Raw genomic sequence first — 12,354 nt, 5'->3', positions numbered from 1 at the left:
TAGGTAAAGAAACAAGAGGACCTCTGCGGCCATTATCCGTTCCAAGAGGCAATAATATCATGGGTGACACCTTGGCTGGAGTCCTGTATAAGAAAATTAAGTTTAAAAAAGAGAGTTTGACTAGATGATCTTCATGGCTCCTAAACATCAGATTCCATGATTCATTGACATCTGGTCCGTGATGTCCCTGCACACACTCCATTCAACTTCAATTAAAATCCACATAATTTGTTATCAATGCATTATGCTAGACATCTTGTTGAACAGCACAGAGGTCTTTCATTGCAGTGTCCAGAGACTCTGGCAGGTGGGGTTGATACTAGCCCAGATTTGGGAACTGCTAACGCAATCTCAGGTGAACAGGTAAGGAAGCAAGAAGGTAAAAACACCTGGGAGGTGGAAATGTAGGTGGATCTGGGCTTGTTTGGAAGTGAATTAGGACATCTCAAAGAGAGCAGCTCGTCCCTAAGATGGACTACTATTCGTTCTATAAAAAGGCCACTATCCCCAACTAGCAGCACCCTGTAAGCTGCTTCAATCTCCATCCTACTTGTTCCTCTGCTGAACCATTTAAGTGAACAGGAGAACTTAGGGTTATAAATTATGAGAATCCAAGATGTGCTCTAAGGCAAAGAGGCTCTGGGCACCAGGCTCCTTTGTAACATACATACTTTGGGGAACTTTGGTATAAGTTTAGCTTTATTGAGAAGGAAAATGAAGAGATAGTTGGGATTGGTAGTACCTCCTTTCTTTGGGGTCATTTCCTTAAAGATCACAAGGCTCAAATTATCCTTTACTCTGAGCCTTTTCTCTTTGATGTGTAATCAGTAAAGCCTGAGGGTCAGTCCCTGCTTAAAGAATGAAAACAGAGGGCTTCCCTGGTGGCGCAGTGGTTGAGAGTCCACCTGCCGATGCAGGGGAAGCGGGTTCGTGTCCCAGTCCGGTAAGATCCCACATGCCGCGGAGCGGCTGGACCCGTGAGCCGCGGCCACTGAGCCTGTGCGTCTGGGGCCTGTGCTCCGCAACAGGAGAGGCCACAGCAGTGAGAGGCCTGCATACCGCAGAAAAAAAAAAAAAAGGAAGAAAAAAAAAGAATGAAAACAGAAGCTGAGCCTCATAGCAGCTGTCCCTGGCTCCATATCACATAGGCCTATGGTTGGCTTTGCCCACTTTGTCTACTTTCTCTGGCCCACAGTCTTGAGCATCCAGGTGAGCCCTGGTGCCTCCCAGCTGGAGTCAGGCATGCATGTGAACAGACCTGTCCCTCCCTAGTTTGAGGGTTGGGACCTAGAGCGAAACTGAGGAAGTGGATGGATTGGCGCACTCAGGATTCCTACAGCTCCCAAACAAAGCTATGAAAATTATCCCTGGTAGAGGCAGGGAGCCCAGAACAGAAAGTCATTGTTGCTCCATTCATTCAGGAATGGAAAGAAGAGATATATCAATAGATTCTCTTCCAAATTACATCACTTTCTTGCTACATGGCTTGAACAACTCATTCAACTCTGGATTGGTTCTTGATTACAACAGAATGAAATTAATCATGGCTAATTAATGAACAATTATTACAAATGACTCAAACTATTTATCTATTTAAGAAAGAAAAAAGAATAATAATAGGTGGGTCTCTGTCCTTTTTTCCCCTCTAGGTTAACTGAATTTACAGAGAGATGCCTAAACTCCTACAAAGCACTGTCACTATTATCAATCTTTTCTACCAATATGCCACCCAGGATGGGGAGTGTGACATGTTGAACAAGGCAGAACTGAAAGAACTTTTGGAAAATGAGTTTGATCAAATTCTGAAGGTAAGAACTCCACGTCTGGACTGAAGACAGCTGCAATTCTTTTCGTCACCTCTTTCTACCTTTTTGTCGCATACGTCAAATTCCTGGAGAACTTTCCCTACTTGATTGTAGAGAACAGTGTTTAAAAAAGGGCTTGAAATAAAGTCAAAAGTTGACCCATGGGCTTCCCTGGTGGTGCAGTGGTTGAGAGTCCACCTGCCGATGCAGGGGACGCGGGTTCGTGCCCCGGTCCAAGAAGATCCCACATGCCACGGAGCGGCTGGGCCCGTGAGCCATGGCCGCTGATCCTGCACGTCCGGAGCCTGTGCTCCGCAATGGGAGAGGCCACAACAGTGAGAGGCCCAAGTACCACAAAAAAAAAAAAAAAGTTGACCCATAATGTTTCCATAACATGACCAAGGGAAGTGATCCTACTAAACAACAGGGGAAAATCCACAGATTAAATAATGTCCTATGCGAGTAATTCTTCTGGAAAGAAAATGAGCTGGTTCTCAGAAAAACTGCAAAATAGATGAAATGCATCTTCTTCCCTTTGTCTTTCTTCGACCCAGAACATCCTGACCACTGTCCATTACTGAGATTCTGGCACTATAAGGCCTCTGAGTTCAGGAAATTAGCATCTTACTCCTAAATCATAAAATAGAGTGACTACCACCCTAAAATGTTAGCTCAGGAAATAAATATTCATTAGCTCTTGATCTTCAATTCATTAAATCAAGCTGTCTACTGAATAGTTTTATTTGGGTTTCTATGGATGCCTTAAATTCAGCGTCGGATGCGAAACTCATCATCTTCCCCTTTAAATAACCCTCCTCCTCTTCCGACCAAGGCATAATCTGGTGCCATTCTTGATTTCCTCTCTCAGCAGGATCCTCCACCCTCCAACTTCTATCAAATTCACCAACAGTCTCTCAAAACAGCCCATTTCTCTCCATCACTATTGCTAGTCTTTGGGGTCAGGCCACCTTCCACTTCCAATCTCAACATTACATGCAAATCTAATCATTTCACAACTCAACTCAAAATCCTTCAACAGTTCCCAGCTCTTAAACTTCAAGTTCCTTAACACAACTTAAAAGGTATGATCTGGGGCTTCCCTGGTGGCGCAGTGGTGAAGAATCCGCCTGCCAATGCAGGGGACACGGGTTCGAGCACTGGTCCAGGAAGATCCCACATGCCACGGAACAACTAAGCCTGTGCACCACAACTACTGAGCCTGCGCTCTAGACCCTGTGAGCCATAACTACTGAACCCACGTGCTGCAACTACTGAAGCCCGCACACCTAGAGCCCGTGCTCTGCAACAAGAGAAGCCAGCGCAATGAGAAGCCCGTGCATCGCAACGAAGAGTAGCCCCCCGCTCGCCACAACTAGAGAAAGGCCACACACAGCAATGAAGACCCAACACAGCCAAAAATAAATAAATAAATAAATTTAATTTAAAAAAAAAATCTTTAAAAAAAAAGGCATGGTCTCGTCCCTATTTATCTTTCTAGCCATATCTCTTGACTGTTAGACTCTATATTTAGCAATCCTGAATCTCTCAGTTCCTTGTATGAGCCATGCTTCCCCTCACCTCTGGCTCTCTGTTCATATTGTTCCCTCTGCCTGCAACAATCTTTTGCCCCTCATGCTCTTTCCATACCCCTTTATTTGGCTAATTCCAACCCATCATTCAAAACACACCACTTTCTCTCATTAACCATCCTTGAACCCCCAGTGGTTGTCCTCTGGTATAATGTTTCACATGAAATTATCACCATACATGGAACTTTTAAGTTTGTGTGTCTTGCCCAGTAAACGTTAAGTTCCATTTTGTCAGGAACCAAACTTGTTCACTGCTTTATCCCTGAACCTCACTCAATGCTAGGCAGATAGTAGGTGCACAATAAATGTTTGTTGTTGAGTTAATTAAGTAGTTAATTAATTAAAAGCTGGACAAATAAAGAAAAGCCATATAGAATTAAAGCAGTTATCCAAAATTATTGTTTATAAATTAGCTAGTCATATATATTTGACCCATTCCTTAAAAAATAATCAATTCCCTGTTCCCTGTCATCTTCCAGTTGCACCCTCTTCTAGCTATTCATTGCATATTCCTTTTTCTCTTTCTGCATGAGATAGGGCAGTCCAGCCTAAAGGACTATGAGGCTGAGCTCCACCTAAGTAAGCTAAACATTCATATTTCTACAGCCTTCCTTCAATTGGTTAGCTCAGTGTGCGCTGCATACTCACAGAGCTTCCTTTTGTACCTTGTTCCTATACAGAATCCAGATGACCCAGACACTGTAGATACCATCATGCAAAATCTGGATTGAGACCATAACAAGAAGATAGAATTTACTGAGTACCCTCTGATGATGTTCAAGCTGGCTCAGGCTTGTAATAAAATCGTCGGCAAAGACTACTGCCAAGCTTCAGGGTCAAAGCAAAAAGATCACAGTCACCAGCACCAAGAGGAACAGAGTGAAACAGAAAAGGAGGATGAAGGGCAAGAACTGTCTTCTAGTATTCAAGTTGGAGTGAAGGAAAACATGATTCTTACTCCAGAGGCTCCAGGGGCAGCATTAAACACAGGTCTGGGTCCAGCTCCAGAAGAACTGGGCATCAAGGAGGCTTGTCTAGTTCTGGGCACAGGCAAAGCTCTGGGGAAAGAAAGAGTCAAGTTCAGGCTACTTCAAGAATAGTAAGAAAAATAAGCATGGTTCTCATCAGCACAAAAGGTCTAGGAGTGAATAAGCTGGTTATACTCATTCAAGGAACTGTAGCACAAGATCAAACTCAGCAAATCAGTCAGGTACTTATGGAGAACAAGGGCACGTGTGCCACACAGAGGATCAGTCTTCCAGTTCTGACCAACACTGGTCTGACTCAAATGAATCTTTAGGGAAGAGACAACATAAGAAAAAATCATGCCATTCACTTAGTAAGCAGCATCGTGGAGTCATCACAAGGAGTTGTGGAGGACAAGACCACTGGTCAAATTCAAATGAGACCACTGGTTGTGGTCATGGCTGTGGCTCAGACCAGCCCTCTCAACAGAGATGGCATGAATCAAATGAAGGATATCAATCAGGAACCTGTGAAGAACAAGGATACTGTTCTACTTCTAGTTCGAGTGAGGTATCCAGTTATGGCCAACACAGGTCAGACTCAGGATGGTCTTCTAGCTCTATCCAATGTGGGTCTGGATCAGGTCAATCCTCTGGCTACAGACAACACAGATCTGGCTCAGGTCAGTCTTCTGGCTTTAGGCAGCATGGATCTGGCATAGGTCAATCCTCTAGCTATGAACAGCATAGTTCTACTTCAAGACAGTCACCAAGCTGTAGTCAACATGGATCTGGCTCAGGTCAGTCATCTAGCTGTGGCCAACACAGTTCCGGATCAAGCCAATCTCTTAATCATGGCCAACACAGGACTGGATCAAGTCAGACTTCCAGCTATGGCCAACAAAGGACTAGATCAGGCCAGTCTTCTGGCTTTAGACAACATGGGTCTGGCTCAGGAGAGTCTTCTGGCTTCAATCAGCACAGATCTAGCTTAGGTCAATCCTCCAGCTATGAACAACATGGTTCTACTTCAGGACAGTCACCAAGCTGTGGCCAAGACAGATCTAACTTAGGTCAGTCTTCCAGCTATGGTCAATGTGGCTCAAGTCAACATGGCTCAAATCAGTCTTCTAGTCACAGCTGACACAGTTCTGGCTCAAGTCAGTCTTCTGGCCACAGCCAACATATATCTGGCTCAGGTCAGTCTTCTACATTTGGTCAGCATTGTTGTAGCTCAAGAGAGTCATCTGGCTTTGGTCAGCATAGATCTGGCTTAGGTCAATCCTCTAGCTATGAACAACATGGTTCTACTTCAGGACAGTCACCAAGCCGTGGCCAACACGGATCTAACTTAGGTCAGTCTTCCAGCTATGGTTAACGTGGCTCAAGTCAATGTGGCTCAAGTCAGTCTTCTGGCCACAGCCAACATGGATCTGGCTCAGGGCAGTCTTCTAGCTTTGGTCAGCATGGTTCTAGCTTAAAAGAGTCATTTGGCTTTGGTCAGCATGGATCTGGCTTAGGTCAGTCATCAAGCTATGGACAATACCAATCTGAATATGGTCAATCTTCTAGGCATGGAAAACATGGTTCTGCTTCAGGTCAGTCCTCCAGCTTTGGACAAAAACGGTCTGGATCAGGTCAATCTAGCTATGGCCAACACAGGTCTGGCTCAGGTCAGTCTTCTAGTTGTGGCCAGCATGGATCTAGTTCAAGACAGTCTTCAAGCTATGGCCAATATGAGTCTAGCTCAGGTGTGTCCTCTAGCTATGGCCAACCTAGGTCTGGAGCAAGCCAATCTTCTAGCTACAGCCAACATAGGTTTGGCTCTAGTCAGTCCTCTAGGTATGACCGTTATGGGCCCAGATCAGGTCAGTCTAGCTTTGGGCAACATGGGTCTAGCTCAGGAGAATCTTCTGCCTTTGAGCACGGATCTAGCTTAGATCAATCATTAAGCTCTGGATAGCGTGAATCTAGATATGGTCAATCCTCTGACTATAGACAACATGGTTCTGCTTCAAGACAATCATGAAGCTGTGGTCAACATACATCTGGATCATGCCAGTCTTCTAGCTATGGCCATTGTGGGTCTGGATTAGGTCAATCTTCTAGCTATAATCCACAGAGGTCTGGATCAGAACAGTCTTCTGGCCATGTCCAATGTGACTCTGGCTCAAGTCAGTCCTCTAGCCATGGCCAGTTTGGATCTGGATGGAGTCAGTCTTCTAGCTATGGTCAACACAAATCTTCCATGGGTCAGTGTTCTACCCAGAGTCAACATGGATCTGGCTTTGATCAGTGTCCCAGTTCTGAACAATATGGGCCTGGCTTATGTCACTCATCTAGCCCTGGACAATATGGTTCTTGATCTGGTCAGTGTTCTAGCTCTGGACAATATGGGTCCGGCTCATGCCACTCATCTTGCTCTGAACAAGGTGGTTCTGGATTTGGTCAGTGTTCTAGCTATGAGCAACGTGAATTACAAGGGAGATGTAGGTCAAGTTCAAGTGGAACTCATGAAGGGTTTAGTAGACCCCAAATAGGCTCAACCCCCAATCAGTCAAGAAGAAACAGCCAGGAATGGTCAGGGTACAGCCAGAAAGAAAGAAGTAGGAGTTGTAGCCCATTAAGTAGCAAGTCGAATGGATATGAGAGTATTCATGGACAATCAAGAACATGTAGGCAACAAAGCCAAGGACAGAGCCTGGGTCAAAGGGAATCCGGCTGTAGCCATTCAAATTGTAATGAAGGGCAAACAGGAAGCAGTTATAGACAAGATGAAAGCTCCTCAAGTTGTGGCTTTAGACAGTTTACACCCTCCTATGGACAGTCTAGATCCAACACTACCAATACATTGTTAATTTGCAAGGAGGATAATAGACAAGGTGGCTATTATTACCAGAGAGAAGGAGGTAACTATGAAGGGGGAGATACAAACTCAAATTCCCACAATTTCCATAGCAGCACTCCACTCTCTGAATATGTCCAAGAGCAGAAGTGCTAATTCAAGGAATGAATAATAAATAGAAGTGAAATTAACTCAAGTAGTAGTTTAAGAAATATGAAACTTATATACAAGCAATTCATTATGAAACTTCTTTCTAACACTGGATGTATCTATTTCTGTCTTTGCCTTTTAAACATGTAACTGTACTCAATTGCTTGTTATTGGGTTCCTTCCAAAGAATGTACAGTATGGGGGCTACTTAGTTAGGAAATACTGAGTTGAATAAATAATGTGTGGGAATAAATTTGGAAGAATAAGGCAAAGCATTGGAGGAGCCTGGGGTTCAGTTGAGGTGTCTTTTTGAGAGCTCCTTACTCACCATATGATGCCAAAACTAATGTTTCATCTCTAAAGAGCAAAAAATTATAAATGTGTTACCAGTTCTGGAGCCAAAGCTTCTCTTATAGTAACATGGACCATAATTTTTTGTGTGCCCCACAATGGATGACAGCAGAAAAAAGAAGACCCTAAAAGCAAAGACACAGCATTGATAGTGTCTTTGCTTATCAAAACCACCAAGCCCCTATTCTTAGCTGCATCTTTAATGAGTAAACTAACAAGAGGCATTAAAAAGTGGCACCAGGTGCTTCTCCCTAACCTGTGAGTGAGAGCAATTTTTTCTTAAAGGGCAGGGATGAATCAGGTCAGGATTAAAAGATCCAAATGTGGGCTCTGGGACTTCCCTGGTGGCGGAGTGGTTAAGAATCTGCCTACCAATGCAGGGGACAGGGGTTCGATCCCTGGTCTGGGAAGATCCCACATGCCGCGGAGCAACTAAGTCAGTGAGCCACAACTACTGAGCCTGCGCTCTGGAGGCCACGAGCCACAATAACTGACCCCACATGCCACAACTACTGAAGTCTGCGCACCTAGAGAAGCCACCGCAATGAGAAGCACACGCACCGCAACGAAGAGTAGCCCCCGCTCGCCACAACTAGAGAAAGTCGGTGCACAGCAACAAAGACCCAACACAGCCAAAAAAAAAAACAAAAAAAACAAAAAAAAAAACAAATGTGGGCTCTGACCTGGTTTCAGCAAGAGAGATCTTGACCCCTACTACTAAGAATTTTCTCCAGGTTAAAAAAAATTTATAAGAGCAATAGCGTGAAAATACAATGGCTCTAAACTACTTCTGTAGTTCACTGGCCTGCCTCATAGGACAATACCATTTATACAGCGATTGAACAAAACACTGTCAGCCACTGCTTCATAGTTTCTTAGTTTGACTGTCGCATATTTGTTTCAAGTCTTTGGATTCAAATAACTGGACTGCATTAAAACTGACAATAAATAATGGTGATCAAATACTGAGGTTTGTCTCATCTCTGCTTCAATTCACTCTCACACACAGGTGGTCAGACTAAAAACTAACTTAAATAGTTATTTTCCAAGGCCCTGTCCTTCACAGATAACCCAGAATATGTAAATAATTTTTTAAATTCAAAAACAAGACAACTCAATCTTAAAATGAGCAAAAGATCTGTTTGGACACTTAACCAAGCAAGATGTACAAATGGCCAATAAGCACCTGAAAAGATGCTCAATGTCCTTAGTCATCAGAGAAACGCTAATTGAAAAATAATGAGGGGCTTCCCTGGTGGCGCAGTGGTTGGGGGTCTGCCTGCCGAAGCAGGGGACGCGGGTTCGTGCCCCGGTCCGGGAGGATCCCACGTGCCGCGGAGCGGCTGGGCCCATGGGCCATGGCCGCTGAGCCTGCGCGTCCGGAGCCTGTGCTTCGCAACCAGAGAGGCCACAACAGTGAGAGGCCCGCGTACCACAAAAACAACAACAACAAAAAAAACATAATGAGATACTACTACACACACATTAGAATGGCCAAAATTAAAAATACGGGCAATACCAAGTGTTGGTATTACTGGTGGATAGTAAAATGATAATGCTTTGTGATGACCTAGACCCAGAGGGGTGGGATAGGGAGGGTGGAAGGAGGCTCAAGAGGGAGGCCATATGGAGATATATGTATACATATAGCTGATTCACTTTGTTGTACAGCAGAAACTAACACAACATTGTAAAGCAATTATACTCCAATAAAGATATTTTTTAAAAAAAGAAGAAAGTACAATGATATATTCACTTTGAAAAATAGTATGGCAATGGCTTATAAAGTTAAATATACACGAGTATATGACCCAGCAATTCTACTCCTAGGTGAAATGAATACATGTCCACGTGAAGATTTTTACATGAATGTTCACGACAGCTTTAATAATAATACCCAAAACTTAAAACAACCAAAATGTGCACAACTGATGAACAGATAAACAAATTGTATAGCCATCCAATGAAACACTATTTAGCAAAGAGAAAAGAATGAACTGCTCATATACATGACATGGATGAACCTCAAAAACATTATACTGATCAAAAGAATCCAGACACAAAAAAAGTACATACGGACTTCCCTGGTGGTGCAGTGGTTAAGAATCCACCTGCCAATACAGGGGACATGGGTTCGAGCCCTGGTCCAGGAAGATCCCATGTGCCGTGGAGCAACGAAGCTCGTGTGGCACAACTACTGAGCCTGTGCTCTAGAGCCCGAGAACCACAACTACTGAGCCCGTGTGCCACAACTACTGCACCCCTCATGCCTAAAGCCTGTGCTCCACAACAAAGAGAAGCCACCGTAATGAGAAGCCCGCACACCACAATGAAGAGTAGCCCCCGCTCGCCGCAACTAAAGAAAGCGCGCGCACAGCAACAAAGACCCAACGCAGCCAAAAAATTAATTAATTAATTAATTTTTTAAGAAGTACATGTTATATGATTCCATTTATAGGGAACTATTAAAGACAAATTTTAAAATACAAAACATAGAAAGTAGACCAGTGGTTGTCTAGGGCAGGGAACAGAACTTATGAACTTATGGATTAGCTGGAAAGAGGAACCCAACGGAACAGTCCAGGGTGATGGACTTATTCTACATTGATATATATTTACATCAAAACTCATAAAATAGTATACTTAAAATGGTGTATTTCAATACCACAAAAAAGTTAATTTTGTTTAAAATCTCCACATGGCTTTTTGTGAAACTTGATACACTAATTCTAAAATTTATATAGAAGATCAAAGAATCAAAAATAGCCAGGACAATTTATAAGATAAATAAGGAGGAGGAATGTCACCTTAATAGATATCAAACTATGTTACAAAGTTATATTATCTAAGACAATGTGGAATTGTTGTAAAAACAGACATATAAAGCAATGGAGGGACTTCCCTGGTGGTCCAATGGGTAAGACTCCGCGCTCCCAATGCAGGGAGCCAGTGTTCAATTCCTGTTTGGGGAACTAGATCCCTTATGCATGCCGCAACTAAGAGTCTGCATGCCGCAACTCAGAAGTCCACATGCGGGCTTCCCTGGTGGCGCAGTGGTTGAGAGTCCGCCTGCCGAAGCAGGGGACACGGGTTCGTGCCCCGGTCCGGGAAGATCCCACATGCCGCGGAGCGGCTGGGCCCTGTGCTCCGCAACGGGAGAGGCCACAACAGTGAGAGGCCCGCGTACCACAAAAAAAAAAAAAAAAAAAAAGAAGAAGTTCACATGCTAGCAACTAAGAAGTCTATATGCCACAACTAAAGATCCGCATGCTGCAGTGATGATCCCACATGCCGCAACTAAGACCCAGCACAGCCAAAATAAATAAATAAATAGTTTTTTTAAAAAAAAGCAATGGAACATCCAGAACAGACCCAATTAAGTTATAAATGTCCATAAATCAAAAGACATTCTCAAAAAGTAAAAAAGACAAGCCATCGATGAGGATAAAACTTCTGCAAGGCCTATAAACAACAAGTAATTAATAGCTAGACTGTACACAGAACTTATAAATATCAAATTAGGAAAAAATGGCAAAACTCACAAAAAGAAAGTTTACCAAAATAGAAATTTGAACAGCCAAGTGACATTTTAAAAACAATGCTTAGGGAAACATAAAATTAAAATACAATGAAATACCATTTCATACAGATCAGGTTAGAAAGAACTAAATTCTGGCGATATCTAGCATTGGGGAGGACTGGAGCAATGAAGGTCTACATTGGTAACCATTTAGGAAGCAATCTGGCAATGACACAGGAGTCAGACAATGTTGCAAATAACTTAAAAGTTCAACAGAAGAATGGATAAATAAATTGTGACATATCCATATACTAGAATGCTATACAACAGTTAAAATTAATGAGATATACCTGGGGTGGAGGGGAGGGGAGTACAGAACACAACACCGAAAAATATTCCACGTTGGCATGTAGATTGTTTTGGGTTGAAGGCAATCAAGGCCTAGCAGACTTAGGAAGAGTTTTGTTTCAGAGGTTTGTTTGTTTTTGCCTCTCCCTTAACTGTCTAAAAGGGTTTAGGTAGGGGGCCTATACCAGGACCAGAGCTATTAGCAGAGATAACTTTTTGTATCAGAAAGACTTACCTACATGGCCTGGAAAACATTTGTTTACCAAACATTTGCTCTTCTCAACTTCCTGTGATTTTTCTTCCTCCCTTTGAGGACCCCTACCCCCTTCTCCTTTGTTCAGAATGGTATATAAGCCTCAATTGCCTGACTGCCTTTGAGTCTCATATTTTTATGGTACTCTCATATGTATGAAATTAAATTTGTTTTTCTCAAGTTAATCTGTCTTACATCAATTTAACTATTAGACTAGCCAAAGAACCTAGAAGGAAAGAAGAGAAAAGTTTTCTGCCCCTAAGTATATTCAGATCTTCCTCAACTTATCATGGGAGTTATATCCCAATAAAACCTGGAAGGTTAAAATATCTTAACTTGAAAATGAATTTAATATACCTAACCTACCAAACATCATAGCTTAGTCTAGCCTACTTTAAATATGCTCAGAACACTTATATTAGCCTTTAGTTGGGCAAAACCATTTAAAACAAAGCCTATTTTATAACAAACTGTAGTACATCTCATGTAATTTATTGAATACTGTACTGAAAGTGAAAAACAGAATGG

At 42.8% G+C, this 12,354-nt stretch overlaps 1 pseudogene; it reads left to right on the top strand.

Annotated features, from left to right (window-relative positions):
- Positions 1–1,670: 1,670 nt before the first annotated feature.
- Positions 1,671–4,694, top strand: LOC138414049 (hornerin-like; annotated as a pseudogene).
- The last annotated feature ends 7,660 nt before the right edge of the window (positions 4,695–12,354 follow it).

Source organism: Delphinus delphis, chromosome 1 (genome assembly GCF_949987515.2).
Source record: "Delphinus delphis chromosome 1, mDelDel1.2, whole genome shotgun sequence".
Classification (NCBI taxonomy): Eukaryota; Metazoa; Chordata; class Mammalia; order Artiodactyla; family Delphinidae; genus Delphinus; species Delphinus delphis.
Note: the sequence above shows the minus strand (reverse complement) of the source record. Positions and strands in the feature narration are given on the sequence as shown.